This window comes from Bubalus kerabau, chromosome 3 (assembly GCF_029407905.1).
Source record: "Bubalus kerabau isolate K-KA32 ecotype Philippines breed swamp buffalo chromosome 3, PCC_UOA_SB_1v2, whole genome shotgun sequence".
Classification (NCBI taxonomy): Eukaryota; Metazoa; Chordata; class Mammalia; order Artiodactyla; family Bovidae; genus Bubalus; species Bubalus kerabau.
This window is the reverse complement of record NC_073626.1, coordinates 7708807-7723687: the sequence shown is the minus strand read 5'-3', so window position 1 is coordinate 7723687 and position 14881 is coordinate 7708807. Positions and strand designations below refer to the sequence as shown.

Below are 14881 nucleotides of genomic sequence, written 5' to 3'. Positions count from 1 at the left end.
CTAGACAGCATATTGAAAAGCAGAGATATTACATTGTCAACAAAGGTCTGCCTAGTCAAGGCTATGGTTTTTCCAGTAGTCGTGTATGGATGTGAGAGTTGGACTATAAGGAATGCTAGTGCCGAAGAATTGATGCTTTTGAGTTGTGGTGTTGGAGGAGACTCTTGAGAGTCCCTTGGACTGCAAGGAGAAACAACCAGTCCATCCTAAAGGAGATCAGTCCTGGGTGTTCATTGGAAGGACTGATGCTGAAACTGAAGCTCCAGTCCTTTGGTGAAGAACTGCCTCATTAGAAAAGACCTTGATGCTGGGAAAGATTTGAAAACAGGAAGAGAAGGGGACAACAGAGGATGAGATGGTTGGATGGCATCACCGTCTCAATGGGCATGAGTTTGAATAAGCTGCAGGAGTTGGTGATGGACAGGGAGGCCTGGCATGCTGCAGTCCATGGGGTCACAAAGAGTCAAACACAACTGAGTAACTAAACTGAACTAACAGAAAATTATACCCTTTAGTTTTTTAAATTGTGATTTTTCCATAAAACGTAATCATCTTATCAAATACACATATTTTCCTCTATGAGATATACTTTTCGGTGCTCTTTTTCTGCTCACTTGGGTACTGCAGCAGGAATCTGAGTGCCATCCTGGACCCTTCCTTCTTCCACTCGCCTTTCCAATTACTCACCATGTCCTGTCAATTCTACTTCTCTTTGTTTCTGTTGACACCAGCCTAGCTCAGGGCACCATGATTTCAGGTTATTCTAATATATATTTTTTAATATTTTAATTACTTTCGAGTGATTAAATCATGCACATATTATAAAGTTCAAAAGGTACAATGAGAATACATAAAAAGTAGGTCTCTTTCATACCCTTAGTTCCCTAACTACCCAGTTTCCCTCTATGAAAGCAAGCTACAATCCCAATCTCTTCCATGTGCTTCTAGAGGTACTATATTCATGTATGAGCATATATATATATTTTTTTGCATATACATATTTTTTCACAAGTAGTGACATTGTGTTCTGCACTTTGCTTTCACATCTTCCACACATTTTGGAGAAAATCTTAACTATGTGTAAAGAGGGCTGCCTCGTTCTTTTTTAAGAGATTAATAGAATTCTCCTATATGTGTACTACCATAATTTATGTAATCAGTTCCCTATTGATGGAAATTCAGATGGTTTCCAATCTTTTGCTATTATAAGTTGATGCAGCAGTAAAGATCTTCATACAGACATCATTTTGCATGTGTGCCAGAATATATTTAGGCAAAATTCCTAGAAGTGGAAGTGTTGAATTGAATGAAATGTTTTTTTTTTTTTAAACTACTGAGTTATTGCCAAATTACTCTTCAAAGACATTTTACCAGTGTCTACACTCACTGACAAGACATAAAACCCTGTTTCCCCAAATTCTCAACAATATAGTGGGTTATACAATCTTATGGGTAGAAACAGCATCTCAATATAGTTTTAATTTACATTATCCCTATTTTGAGTGAGGTTGAGAGTCTTTTTATGTTTGAGATGTATTTTAGTTTGTGTAATATATATGTATTTCTATGAACAGACTTTTGTATCTTTTCTCCATTTTTCTGTTTTGAGAGTTTTTGCCTTACTGGAGTGTAGGCACTTACAGCAGGCAGCTTCAAGCGTGACCCCAGATGACCCCCAACTCCTGATATTCACATCCTTGTGTAATCTTCTCTCATGTCTTACCAGGGTTGGTCTCAGGGAACCAATACAATACGGCAGGAGTGATGGTATGTCATTTCAAGATCAGCTTGTAAAACATGTTGTAATTCTCTCTTGGTGGTCCACTCTTTCAAGTCCCTTACTCTGGCAGAAACCAGCTGCCCTCTCAGCCAACTGCTGATGGAGAAGGCCAGTGTTGAGGAACCCAGGCCTCCAGCAGGCAGCCAATGCGGAACCGGGGTTTCCTGACAAGAGTCACATGAATGACCTTAGAGGTGGGTCCTCTAGGCCCAGCTGAACTTTTAGATGAGGCTGTGGTCCCCACCAACAGCTTGCCTGCAATCTCATCATGAGAAACACTGATCCAGACACCCAGCCTAGCTGCTCTTAGATTCTAGATCCTTAGGAACTGAGAGATAATAAATGTTTGTTCTAAGCTGTTAAGTTTTGAAGTAATTTATTACATATCAATCAATAACAATATAGAATTCCAATTTTAAGAAATCAGTCTTTTCCTTTGAGTCTAACTCTTTGTATGAGTTTCAAGTACTTCTCTCCATTTGTTGAGTGTCTACTGGCCTTCTTTGTGTTTTTTCTTTCTTTTCTTTCTTTCCATGCAGAATTTTAAAAATTCACTATGTAAACATAGTGAAATTTACCAATTTAGGGGAATGCTTCTATACTCAGAAAACAGTGAAAATGAGACTATTAAAAACATTCCAAATTTAATTTCCCTCCTTTTCTAAGAATAAAGGGATGGGCCACTTGCATCAACCCCCTGATAAAAATTTATAAAATAATTTTCCTAAAAGTTTGTAAAAATTTCCAGTCTCCTTAACAGCATCAAAGGAATGATAAGATAATGATGAATTACCCGATCAAGTTCTAAGAGAATCTAAAAACCCAGAAAGGCAAGAAAAACAACCAAAGCCTTTTGCCCTGAGGACATATATGGGGGACTTGTGTTACTGTTTTGAAGACTTGACAAAGTAAAAGAGACAAGTCAAAGCTCAGGGTCCACCCAGGTTGAAAGACCAATGTTAGATACCACCTCTGTTAACCTAGAATCCCAAAGGGAGAACCCACCACAGGATAAAGGTAAACCAGAAGTAAAACTACCTACTTCTCACTCCCAACTTCAAAAAAAAAACAAAAAAAAAACCACCAATAACTGAGAGTCCAAAGACAGAGATGTCTTAATAGAGCAAAGAAAGAACACACACACACACACACACATAATCTCTCCTCCAATAGTTCTACCCAGAGACCACCCCCCTGAGAATTTATAGTGTGAATTCAAATCCTAGAAGTAGTTCAGAAAACTTCAAGGCATTACATTAGTTTGAACTGGTTACAGATAAGTGCTGTTGTTGTTCAGTCGCTAAGTCATGTCCAACTTTGTGACCCCATGAACTGCAGCATGCCAAGCTCCTCTGTCCTCACTATTTCCCAGAATTTAGTAGCAGTGCCGTAAATGTCTGGGGAGGTAAAGACAAGACTGTCTGGAGAAGGGCTCCTTTACTCAACTCACAGGAATCACCAAAAACTATGTCTAATGGACAAGGATCACTGAGAAGTCAATGACAATCAAGTCACAAGAAAAGTTACAATGAGAAAGAAACAGCAGCAAAAGAAAAGTACTAAACTGTATAAACAGACCCTGAAAGACTTCAGATCCTGGAATAATCAGAGGCAAGTTATGAAATACCTATGTTTAAAAAAAATAAAGATAAAATCTACAGTATATAGAAACTTGAAAAAATGACCTAGCAGATTTGAAAAAGAACCAGGTGGGACATCTAGAAATGAAAACTACAAAAACATAAATGAAAAACTCAATTGATGAGGACTTCCCTCATGGTCCAATGGTTGGGAATCCACCTTCCAGTGCAGGGGACACGGGTTTGATCCCTGGTCCGGGAAACGAAGACCCTACATGCCCTTGGGGCAAGTAGATTCATTTGCTGCTACTGAGCCTGGACACCTCACCTAGACAGCCCGTGTGCTGCAAACTACACAGAGCCCAGGCCCCACGGAGCTTGCATGCCACAATCGGAGAGAGCCACATGCCACAAGTAGGACCCAAGGCAGTCAAAATGCTTGTTAAAAATTAAAAAACAGAAAAGCACTACCACGCCCCCGATCGCCCTTTGCCTCCCCCCATGCTGGGCTGCACCACTAAAGGCAAATCAACATAAGGGGCCTCGGGGTAACAGGTTCCTCGGGGACAAACATGGCCAGGCCTGGGGCAGTCGCCACACTGATCCTCTAAGCCTGTCACCCACCTCCGTCCGAGTCTGCTGACATGGAGGTCAGAGGGCAGGCTTCCTGTTTTTGCTCTGCTTTTCCTGCACCTGCTGCTTTTACCACCTGTGCACTCTGTCCCCACCCCTACCCACCCCCTACCACTGATTATCACTTGGCTGCTGGCTTTCTGGTACAATCAGCATTTCTGTTCCAAGGGTTACAGGTAAACTGCTACCAAAGGTTGCTGTGTTTACTCACTTTTACCGCTTTCTCTATGAGGTCGTGTTGATGGCTTTTTCCCTATTCAGGAACTTAAATGAAGTCCTCTGGTTGTTTTGCGGGGGAAGCTATTCAGCAAGGCACCATGCAACAGCCCAACTCCTCTTCTTCCTACCATATTCTCTATACTCTAAAGAGAACTCATTTTCTCTAACGGCCTCCAGCCCCTAGTAGGACTAATAGTTCACCAGAGATCTCTGGCCATGAGTCAGAGGCAAAATCCTCATTTCCCCTTGCTGGTAACTAGATGCTAATGTCATGAGTGGAGAAAGTCAGGGTTATAGTCTTTTCCCTTTAAATGCAGGGGACTTTCTGCATAAAAGGTTCCCGGAGCCCCAGTGGCCATATGTAAACTAACCCAATGGTCCTGGGTTTAGACAGTCAAAAGAAATAGATCAGCCATCAAGTTCTCTCAAACTTTTATAGCCTCAAAATCCTAACATGTTAATCTAAGAGCATAGCTGTAAGAACTCTGTGATTAGCTGCCCAAACTCCTACCCCCTGAGGTGGCGTTGATAAATGCAGTGGGTTGTTTTTTTTTTTAAACCATGCTTTTCAATCATTTCTTTTCAAAGATGATATTTTCCATTGCATTTATTCCTTAGTCTGTACCTTTCAGTGGCAGGGATACAGGAATCTGTGAGGATATGTACAGATTTGTGGTTCATTGCAAGGGAAGATGTGATTTTGAATCAACTGGAACACATGCTCACTAGACTCAAATCCATTCAGAAAAATGGTCAAGGAAGCATCTTCCCTGGAGAGCCTCACAGTAGCGGACACTTGTTTTCTAAACAGTTCCAGGCAGGCAGAGATTGCTGTTTGATCTTTGAGTGTGACTGAAAGCATGTCCTTAAACCTAAGTTTAAGCCCTACAAATTCCCAGGAAACCCTCTTTATGACTTCCTAAATGTTCTGACTCAGTTGTTTTTTTGCTAATAATCTCATCTTCACACAGACTTACACATTACTTCTATTTTTTAAGAATAGAGGTAACTTTGTTCATTGGAATGGCAGCATGAAGATAGACACCGAGAATTATAATAGCTTTTGGAGAGAGACCAAGGTCAAACATATGAGCCTGAAGGAAAGTGAAACCAGAGAATTATACAATTTGCCAAAGTTTACAAAGCACTTTTACATATATGATCTATAATAATCTACAGTCAACTTGGAGGCAAATAACAGACAGGATTCCTGACTAATCACAGTGGAAATTAGTCAGACTCTTCACCAGACTATGGCAACAATGGGATTCTGCCACCATCACAGCCATTCTCTGGAGCTGACCTCTAAAAGCACCCGAGTCTTTGTATCCCTCCCTCCAGACTCAGAGTTCCAGGTGGGCCCATCTGATCAGCTAACCCGGTGCCCCAGCTGCTAGAGAGATAAGTAAGGCAGTCGTGACTTCCTTTACTTTCACGTCTTGGTGTTCAGTACTGAGTGTATCAGTTCCTACTGCTGCGTTATAAATTATCACAGACTTAGCAGAGTGAAATGACACAAACCGATTATCTCACAGTTTCTGTGGTCTGGGGATTCTGGCATCACCTTAGCTGGACTTTCCATTCAGTGTCTCATAAGGCTATAATCAAGGTGGCAGCCAGCTGCATTCTTATCTGGAGAGTCATCTGGGGAAGAATCTGTTTCCAAGCCCCCACAGATAGCACACTTCAGTGTGTGTGTCTGAGGCACACACTAGCACAATTGCAGCTGTATGTCTGGGGCCCCTGATTTCTTGCTAGCTGTCTGCTGGGAGCCATTCTCAGCTGTTAGAGGCAGCACTCAAGTTCTTGTCGTGTCCACAGGTCCATCCATCATGGGAAGTTCACAGTCAGACTGCTTGCTTCTTCAGGACCATCAGGGTATCTCACATATTTTCCTTCAGGGAGGCCTCAGCTCTCTTTTAAGGCTTAGGTTAAGTCCACCCAGGAAAATCTCCCTTTGCATTAACAACTCTACTTAAAGCACTGTGGTGACCTGAATGGGAAGCAAGTTCGAAAGGGAGGTAATATATGCATGTGTATGGCTGATTCATTTCGCTCTATGGTTGAAACTAACACAACATCGTGAAGCATCTATGTGTGCTAAGTCACTGCAGTCATGTCCGACTCTTTGCAAGCTCATGGTCTGTAGCCCTCCAGGCTCCTCTGTCCATGGGATTCTCTGGGCAAGAATACTAGAGTGGGTTGCCATGCCCTTCTCCAAGGGATCTTCCCCACCCAGGGACTGAACCCCAGTCTCCTCTATTTCCTGCATTGCAGGCGAATTCTTTATAGCTGAGCTACTAGGAAAGCCAAAGCAACTACACTACAACAAAAATTAATTTAAAAAATAAAAATATTTTTTAAAGGAAGATAAAAAGAAACAACTTGGGGACAGGAAGAGAGATCTTCCACACTGGTTAGTATGAGAGCTAAAGTCTACATTCTTACTGTAGCTATTAAAAAGTCTGTACTCATCACAAAGAGTGATTATTTTCTAATTGGAAAAAATAAAGCTGAAATAGAACTAAAAAAAAAAAACCTCACAGGAGTAAAACCTCATCATATTCACAGATGTCACCCACACTCAAGGAGAGAGGGTTACACAGGGTATGTATATCAGGGGTGGGAATCTCTGGGTCCATCTTTGCATTCTGCTTATCATACTTAGCAAAAAATTACAAGAACCCTCCCACCTCACCTTATTGGAGAAGCAGGTCAGGAATAACATTTCTAATTTTATAGAGGGAAAAATAAGACTCTGAGAAGTCAGGGGACTTGGCTATAGCCACAGAGTTAATACACAGGAGGTGCAGTTTCAACCCCTGGGTTGGGAAGATCCCCTGGAGGAGGAAATGGCAACCCACTCTGGTATTCTTTGCCCAAAAAATCCCATGGACCGAGTAGCCTGGTGGGCTAGGGTCCAAAGTGTGGCAAAGAGTCGGACACGACTGAATGACTTAAGCATAAGCACCAAGTTCAGAAGCAGCTAAACAGGAACATGACATCCAAACTTTTGACAGTGCTTTTTTCAAAGACAAACTGAAAAATCTGTAAACATTATGTAAACAAACTAAACATTCATGAAAATAAATGATTTGACCATTGATGCTACAAGTTCTGATGGAAATAAGAAATGAAAAGTAAAGATGGAGACTTATGACTAATGAGCCCACGCCTGCTAAGGGAGGCTGTTCTTCAGCCTCGGGAAACAATGCCAACAAGGAACATGAGCTGTCCGTTTGATGTTAGAGAGAATGACATGCATCTGTGACATTAACTACTATTTTTATAAGCAGCAATTGAGAGCAGGTTTCAAAGGTGAGTATTCAAGGAGACAAAGGTCTCCAGAAAAGACCACGCAGGCACTAGAGGGATCACTGCCAAAGCCCTGCAGTTTCGCCAGCTCTCCTCCTCTGTGTGTTTTTTGCTTCCTGTTCACCTCTTGACAGTTCAGAGACCACCCTGTGTTCCAAGCAACCCTCCTTGGGCAGGATTCTCAAAGAGAAATTGGGCTTATGTCAAGCTAACCAGGTTGTTCCCTTCATTACCATAGTGAAAGTTTACCAAAGAAGCTTTTGAAAGGCAGGATTTAGAAAGATAAAAGAGTTAAGGTCCTCAAAACTTTAGTGTGATACTCTACAAATAACAAAATTTTGTTGTCTAAGGATATATAAGTAGAAGTTTAATAGGTCTTTGAATTAATGTCTGTGAATGAAAAAAACACCTAAATGTATAGAAGAGAGCAGTTTTTAAAAATATATTCAAATGTGTCTGAACACATAATAACATATTTAAGGAGATCAAACCAGCCAACCCTAAAGGAAATGAACCCTGAATATTCATTGGAAGGACTGCTGCTGAAGCTGAAGCTCTAGTACTTTGGCCACCTGATGTGAAGAACTGACTAATTGGAAAAGACCCTGATGCTGGGAAAGACTGAAGGCAGGAGGAGAAGGGGATGACAAAGGATGAGATGGTTGGATGGCATCACCGACTCAATGGACATGAGTTTGAGTAAACTCTGGGAGTTGGTGATGGACAGGGAGGCCTGGTGTGCTGCAGTCCATAGGGTCACAAAAGAGTCCAACACGACTTAGCAGCTAAACAACAACAAAACAATAATTCACATGTATACCACAGGCAATGAGTAACAATAAAGTTACCAGAAAACCTCTGTGCTAATTTAGAGCCTGCCACCATCCTGTTGGTGATTTAATTTATTGGATACATCCAATTTTGGATATCACCAATCCAATATTGAATATCACCATCCTATTGGAGATATGATTTAACTTATAGAGGCCTCAATTTTCTACTGTGTAAAAATAAGTGAGAAAATGTGATTTCTGAAAGCCCTTCCACCTTAAAGTCTCAGTAATTCTTCAATTGACTAGATAGTGAGCAATAGTCAGTATTTGGGGAAGACCATCTTTAGATGGAAGGATGTTACTTCACTTTGATCACAGGTGACCATGAATTTAGTTACATTTTGAATTACATTCAACTAAGAACATTATCCAGCCCCTGTTTATCATTTGGGGATATTTGCCTACTGTAGAACAACTTATCATAGCTATATATCTAGCCATCTAGAATCCCCCTACCAAAACCCACACCATAAATATAAAGACAACATAGTGACCAGGTTTCACAGAGCAGAAGAAAGGAGTAGCTGAGTTAGCAGAGATCTGCAGAAGGAGGAAAAAAATAGAAATAGCACACAGCTTTCACAAATTGACATTATCCATATGGATCACCATTAATTATAATAATCGTCTCCTTTTACAACAAGTATACTGTTTGACCCTACGCCCATGTTTTCTTTCTTTCTGTTTTTAGCATTTCTTTTCTCCTTTATTTTCTCCCTTAGGCTGTTAATTAACTGCAGCGAAAGATTAAAGGTCTCCATCACATGATCTTTTCGACCTGTCGCTGCTCTCTACTATCTTTAAAGACTCCCAGCACTTTTACAGGAGAAGGAAATGGCAACCCACTCCAGTGTTCTTGCCTGGAGAATCCCAGGGGCGGGGGAGCCTGGTGGGCTGCCGTCTATGGGGTTGCACAGAGTCGGACACGACTGAAGCAACTTAGCAGCAGCACTTTTACAAACAGCAGTCTGTTTCAGCAAAACCAACAAGATAGCCAAATCTCTTCTCTTAACCCCTCGTGTTCAATTTTAATTGCAGAACAAAGCACAGGAATGCTAGACCAGAGTCCAGACTCTGAAACATAAGTGGAATATCTGGGACTTGTGCCCATTGTGTTTTTCCAATCTATGCAAGAGGAACGCATATTCTTGCTAGGACCTTCTTAAAAGTCAACTGTATTCTCTTTAAAAGAGATATGGAAACATTTTTTAGGAAAAAAAAATTCCATTTTGTTGCCACTTCTGCTTGACATATTCCATCAACCAACACAGACTGAACAGTCTTTTTCATTGAGGTAACTTCCTCACTTAACAAATGGTATTTCAACTTTACCTATAATTCAAATTTCAATGATTCCCTACTTGTCTACTGTCTTATCCTACTCTCTTTACAGCCAAAAGAAAAGGAAAAGGAAAAGGAAAGTGAAGTCATTCAGTCATGTCTGGCTCTTTGTGACCCCATGGACTGTAGCCTACCAGGCTTCTCTATCCATGGGATTCTCCAGGCAAGAATACTGGAGTGGGTTGCCATTTGCTTCTCCAGGGGATCTTCCCGACCCAGGGGTCAAACCCAGGTCTCCTGCATTGCAGGCAGATGCTTTACCCTCTGAGCCACCAGGGAAGCCTTTACAGCCAAAAATTACCTATGAATTGCTTTGCTCAGTGGGCACGGTGCTTTTACTACCCAACCTGTGGTCAAGTCACAGCTAAGCCCTCTCCCGTCTTGGTGAAATTCCCTGTTCCTTGGTTCCTGAGCCCTCTCCTTCTCGTCTGTCCCTTCTACCACTCCAACTACTCCTCTTCTGTCTTTTGGAGGCTTTCTTCCTCTGCCTGACCCCAAAATGTAGGCACTCTTCACAGCTCCATTCCATGGCCCTTTGCTCCTCTCATTCTTTATACTTTGCAGGATTACATTCAAACTCACCACCCACTCAGTGACTGCCTCTATATCTATATCTCCAACAAAGACCTGAAATATCTACTAGAAAGCATGAGTAAGATGTTCCTCAGATACCTCATACTCATCTGGGCTTTCTTGGTGTGCTCAGGCTGCCATAACAAAACACCACGGAATGGGTGGCATAAGCAACAGGAATTTGTTTCTCACAGTTCTGCAGGCTGGAAAGTCTAAGATCCAAGTGCCACCTGCCTGAGTTCCTAGTAAGGGCCCTCTTCCTGGCTGGTTCAATTCAGTTCAGTTCAGTTCAGTTGCTCAGTCGAATCCGACTCTTTGCGACCCCATGGACTGCAGCACGCCAGGCCTCCCTATCCATCACCAACTGCTGGAGCTTACTCAAACTCATGTCCATCGAGTCGGGGATGCCATCCAACCATCTCATCCTCTGTCATCCACTTCTCCTCCCACCTTCAATCTTTCCCAGCATCAGGGTCTTGTCCAATGAGTCAGTTCTTTGCATCAGGTGGCCAAATTATTGGAGCTTCAGCATCAGTCCTTCCAATGAGTATTCAGGGTTCATTTCCTTTAGGATTGACTGGTTTGATCTCCTTGCAGTCCAAGGGACTCTCAAGAGTCTTCTCCAACACCACAGTTCAAAAGCATCAATTCTTTGGTGCTCAGCTTTCTTTATGGTCCAACTCTCACATCCATATATGGTGCCATACTTTTTGCTGTGAGCTCACATGGCCTTAACTTGGTGCCTGTGTGTGTGTGTGTGCGTGTGTGTGTGTCTGTGTGTGTAGAGAAAGAGAGAGAGAGATTTCCTTGTCTCCCTTTTCTTTTAAGAGCACTGATCTCATCACAGCCTCTTGACCTCATGTAACCCTAATCACATCCCAGAGGCCACATCTCTAAATGCCGTCACTTTGGGGATGATAGCGTCAACATGTGAATTTGGAGGGGACACAGACCTTCTGTTTGTAACAGCAGCCAAAACCAAACGCCTCACCCTCGCACTTACATAGCTGCACCTCTGAGGTCCTCAGCTCATTGAGAACAGCACCACCCAGTCAGCTGTCTAACCGGGTAACCAGAAAGCCACCTTCTAGGTTCCCCACATGTTTTCTCATCTGCAAAATAAGGATACGAACAGTATCTATGAGATTAAGTAAGTTAATACATGTAAAATGCTAATATAATGTAGGAGTAAGCTATTGGTAATATCACCTATCACATTTTTCCTGCAATTTCTTCTTTTTATTAAACCCACAAAAATGCTTTAGATCTTACCTTCTGTAATATCCTTGGACTTGCAAACTTTCCCCAGCTCTATCTCTAGCACCTTGACTTTGGGCAGTTAACTGCACACATGGTAAGCTGGAATTGCCTCCTAACTTGTTTTTCTGCGTTCTCTCAGCTATCTAATCTTTTCAGTACACAGTTATGTGAGTAATCTTTTCAAATTGTAGTTATCATCATCACAGTTCTCTGGTCAAGTCTTCAGTGGCTCCTCATGCTTTCAAAGTTCAAATTCCTTAGTGTTGCCTAAGGTTCCCTTACTGGTGTAGCCCCTGCTTAACTCTCTAGCCGCTGTTGGGAGACTCTCCACCAGGGGCAATAAGTGTCTCTCCCCTCTTGCTGGGGGTGCCAGACTGCAAGAGCCTCCCATCTCCTGACCCGGAGCAGTCCCTGGAGCTGGTCACATAAGGTACCCACAGCATGACTACTGGGTCACTGCTCACTCCCTTGATGGTTGACTGCTTCCATAAACAGTGCTGTGTCCTTGGCTTTGACTTTCTCAGCCGCTATGCAAACCCACTGAATGGGTAGCATCCATCTAGGTTATCATATCAGCCGAGTGGGACACGGAGGGGAAGGAAAACCAGTGTAAATAGGCTGATGGGAGAAGGCAATGGCACCCCACTCCAGTACTGTTGCCTGGAAAATCCCATGGATGGAGAAGCCTGGTGGGCTGCAGTCCGTGGGGTCGCTAAGAGTCAGACATGACTGAGCGACTTCACTTTCACTTTCCACTTTCATGCATTGGAGAAGGAAATGGCAACCCACTCCAGTGTTCTTGCCTGGAGAATCCCATGGACGGAGAAGCCTGGTGGGCTGCAGTCCATGGGGGCGCACAGAGTCGGACACGACTGAAGCGACTTAGCAGCCGCAGCAGCCCGTGATGTTTGCTAAACCATTGAGAGCGAAGTCCTTTGCCTCTGACCTAGGAGTTTTGTGTCACCTGCCAGCATCCATGAAATGGTACCTAGTCAACTTAGTAGCCTGCAAATAGGGGGAAATTCCATATCCTTCACTTTTTGACAGCCCCACCTTGTTCTGTCTCTTCTCCTATGCCCCAGGGTACTGAATTAGTTTCTCCCCCTATGATTTAAAAGATGCTTGTCTCTCTACCCCAAATCTTCTTTCCTTTGTTTTCAACCAGCTAATGGCACCACTTCCTCCAGGAAGCCTTCCAGACTTCTAGTGAGGTTTTGAACCCTTTCTCTCTTCTCCCACAGTGCCCTGTGCACGTCTCTACAGAGCTCTTGACGTATTGCACTGTGGCTTATTTCACTCGCACAGCTTCTCTACTGGGCAGAAAGCTTCTTGAGGGTAAGGGTCATGTTTTGTCTTTATATGCCTTGTTGTCTTGAGACTTTGTATCCTGCAATACCTGGCCTATAAATGTTCAGTAAATGGTAAATGCCTGAATGCATGACTGGACCTTAGTAGGTTGGACTCATTCTGAAAAGTGAGCTTAGAAACAAATTACTCTCTATCTCCCTCTTTGTCCTCCACATATTTTTTCCTCTTTTTAACTTCCCATCTCCTTTTCTCTATTCTAAGCTACACCCTATTCTGTGTGCTTAGCGAGACACAAATAGACTTAAGCGGGGCAGAAAAGTATGACTGGAAAGCCATGAGGTGGATTCCATGCACCAGAAGGGAAAACTAACCTCACCTTATATAATCAGGGCCTAAAGAGAGACTCAGACTTCCTTCCCTCTCTCCAATTTCCCAAGAGATTGCAAAAATGGATTAAGTAGCAGGGATGAGGTAGAGTTTCTGTTTTTTAATATTTTTAAATCAATCTCCCCCCAGCCCCCTCCACACACACACACACATACCCCTTCTGATAACAGGGAATGGGCCACGGTGAAAACAAAACAACACTGCCAGGCTTCAGACAAATTTGCTGCTACCACGTGGAAAACTCAACTTTAAATGAGTCCCCTTTTCTGCAGACAGTCCCCAGGCAGCACAGCATAAACCTAGATGGTACATCCTGATGTGTACTACATAAATGCATGAGCCGATGAATAATGTTCATGGCATAAATGACCAACCCCATGGACACAACTGTAGAAATAAACATTTTCATAGAGAAACGAATAATATTTTCCTTCCAAGGAAAAGTCTATGTCCTCCCCTACTTGCCTTAATTACAATCCTGATTCTGACTATGCTTATAAGTGTATTCATAATAAATGGCTAGGACTTCATCCTAGCGCGCTCCATCACTGAGTCAGTTATTAAGCTACTCTCTCTCCGTGAAATACACCCTTCCCTCCTTGGCCCTGTGATTCTGGCCCTGCTCTGCAAACTCCGTCTCTGCTTTGCCATTCCTTCCATGTTTGCCTCTTCCGTGAGGGCTTAATAGAGAAAAGAGGGATTTGCTCCTTGTTTGTTTACCATTGTGGTCAATGTCCCCCAGCCTCACTTCTTGTGATTCAAAAGAACCTAGCTCTCCCATAAACGGTAAAGAGCCCGTCCCCACCCCTGGGGCAGCATCTTCACCGTCTGCTCTCCTGTTGGCTTCCACTGGCTGCCAGCACTCACGGCTCCGCGCTCCTCCCGGTCATGTCATCATGCTCGCCTCTTCCCTTTCTCCTCTCCCTTTTCCAGCCCTCTGTGAGATCACAGCACTGTCCATTTATAGGGCAATTGCTAAAATAGCAACTGAGGTGAGACCAAAAATGAGCAGCCAAGAAATAAATATTTGTGCTTGTGTGCTTAAAAATAACCGATCTGGAATGACACAATAGGAAGAATCCAGATAAAACAACGCTTGCCCTGCTATGAAATCTCAAGTGGCTTTACTGCTTGATGCATTTTTTTTTTCTGATGGTAGCACAAATATTTAAAAACAAAAATAATCTCATGCATTCCTGAATCTTTCTTCTCTCCAAAACACATTAAGGAATTTAAAAGACTTCATTTAGTGTCCAGCATTACTTTTTCTATTTAAAAGAGGGATAAACTGAGGGGCTGGCAGTTTTAGTGTAAATCTTGTCATTTTCAGCTCAGCCAAAAACTTAAAGCTCCATTATATTTCTTAAAGGGATGACACCGAATTGGTGGGGTATGTAAAAAAATAAAGGAAAGAGAAAAGCAGAAGCAGTGACCACCACTGATGCCACCCCCACGACTGCTGCCCCAGTTGCTTGTCAGGTGGGTCACCACCTTGCTCTGTCCCCCCACCCCACCCCTACAACCCTCTGTGTTCTAGAAGGACATGGAACACTGGTGACCTGTCTTCTCAGTGCTGAGCAGTGGCCTGGTTGCTGTCCCCCGAGTTGTCTGAGAAACCTATCCTAGCGCTCTTGTCAATGTTTCATGGGTAA

At 42.8% G+C, this 14881-nt stretch overlaps 1 protein-coding gene across 1 annotated transcript in view; it reads right to left on the bottom strand.

The window, feature by feature from the left end:
* The window catches only part of TMEM170B (transmembrane protein 170B), a 208310-nt gene that overhangs the window by 69017 nt on the left and 124412 nt on the right, over positions 1–14881 (bottom strand). Inside the window, exon 4 of the transcript XR_008711315.1 lies at positions 11278–11386. The gene's annotated coding sequence lies outside the window, so the exon portion shown is untranslated. The remainder of the gene's footprint in view (positions 1–11277; positions 11387–14881) is intronic.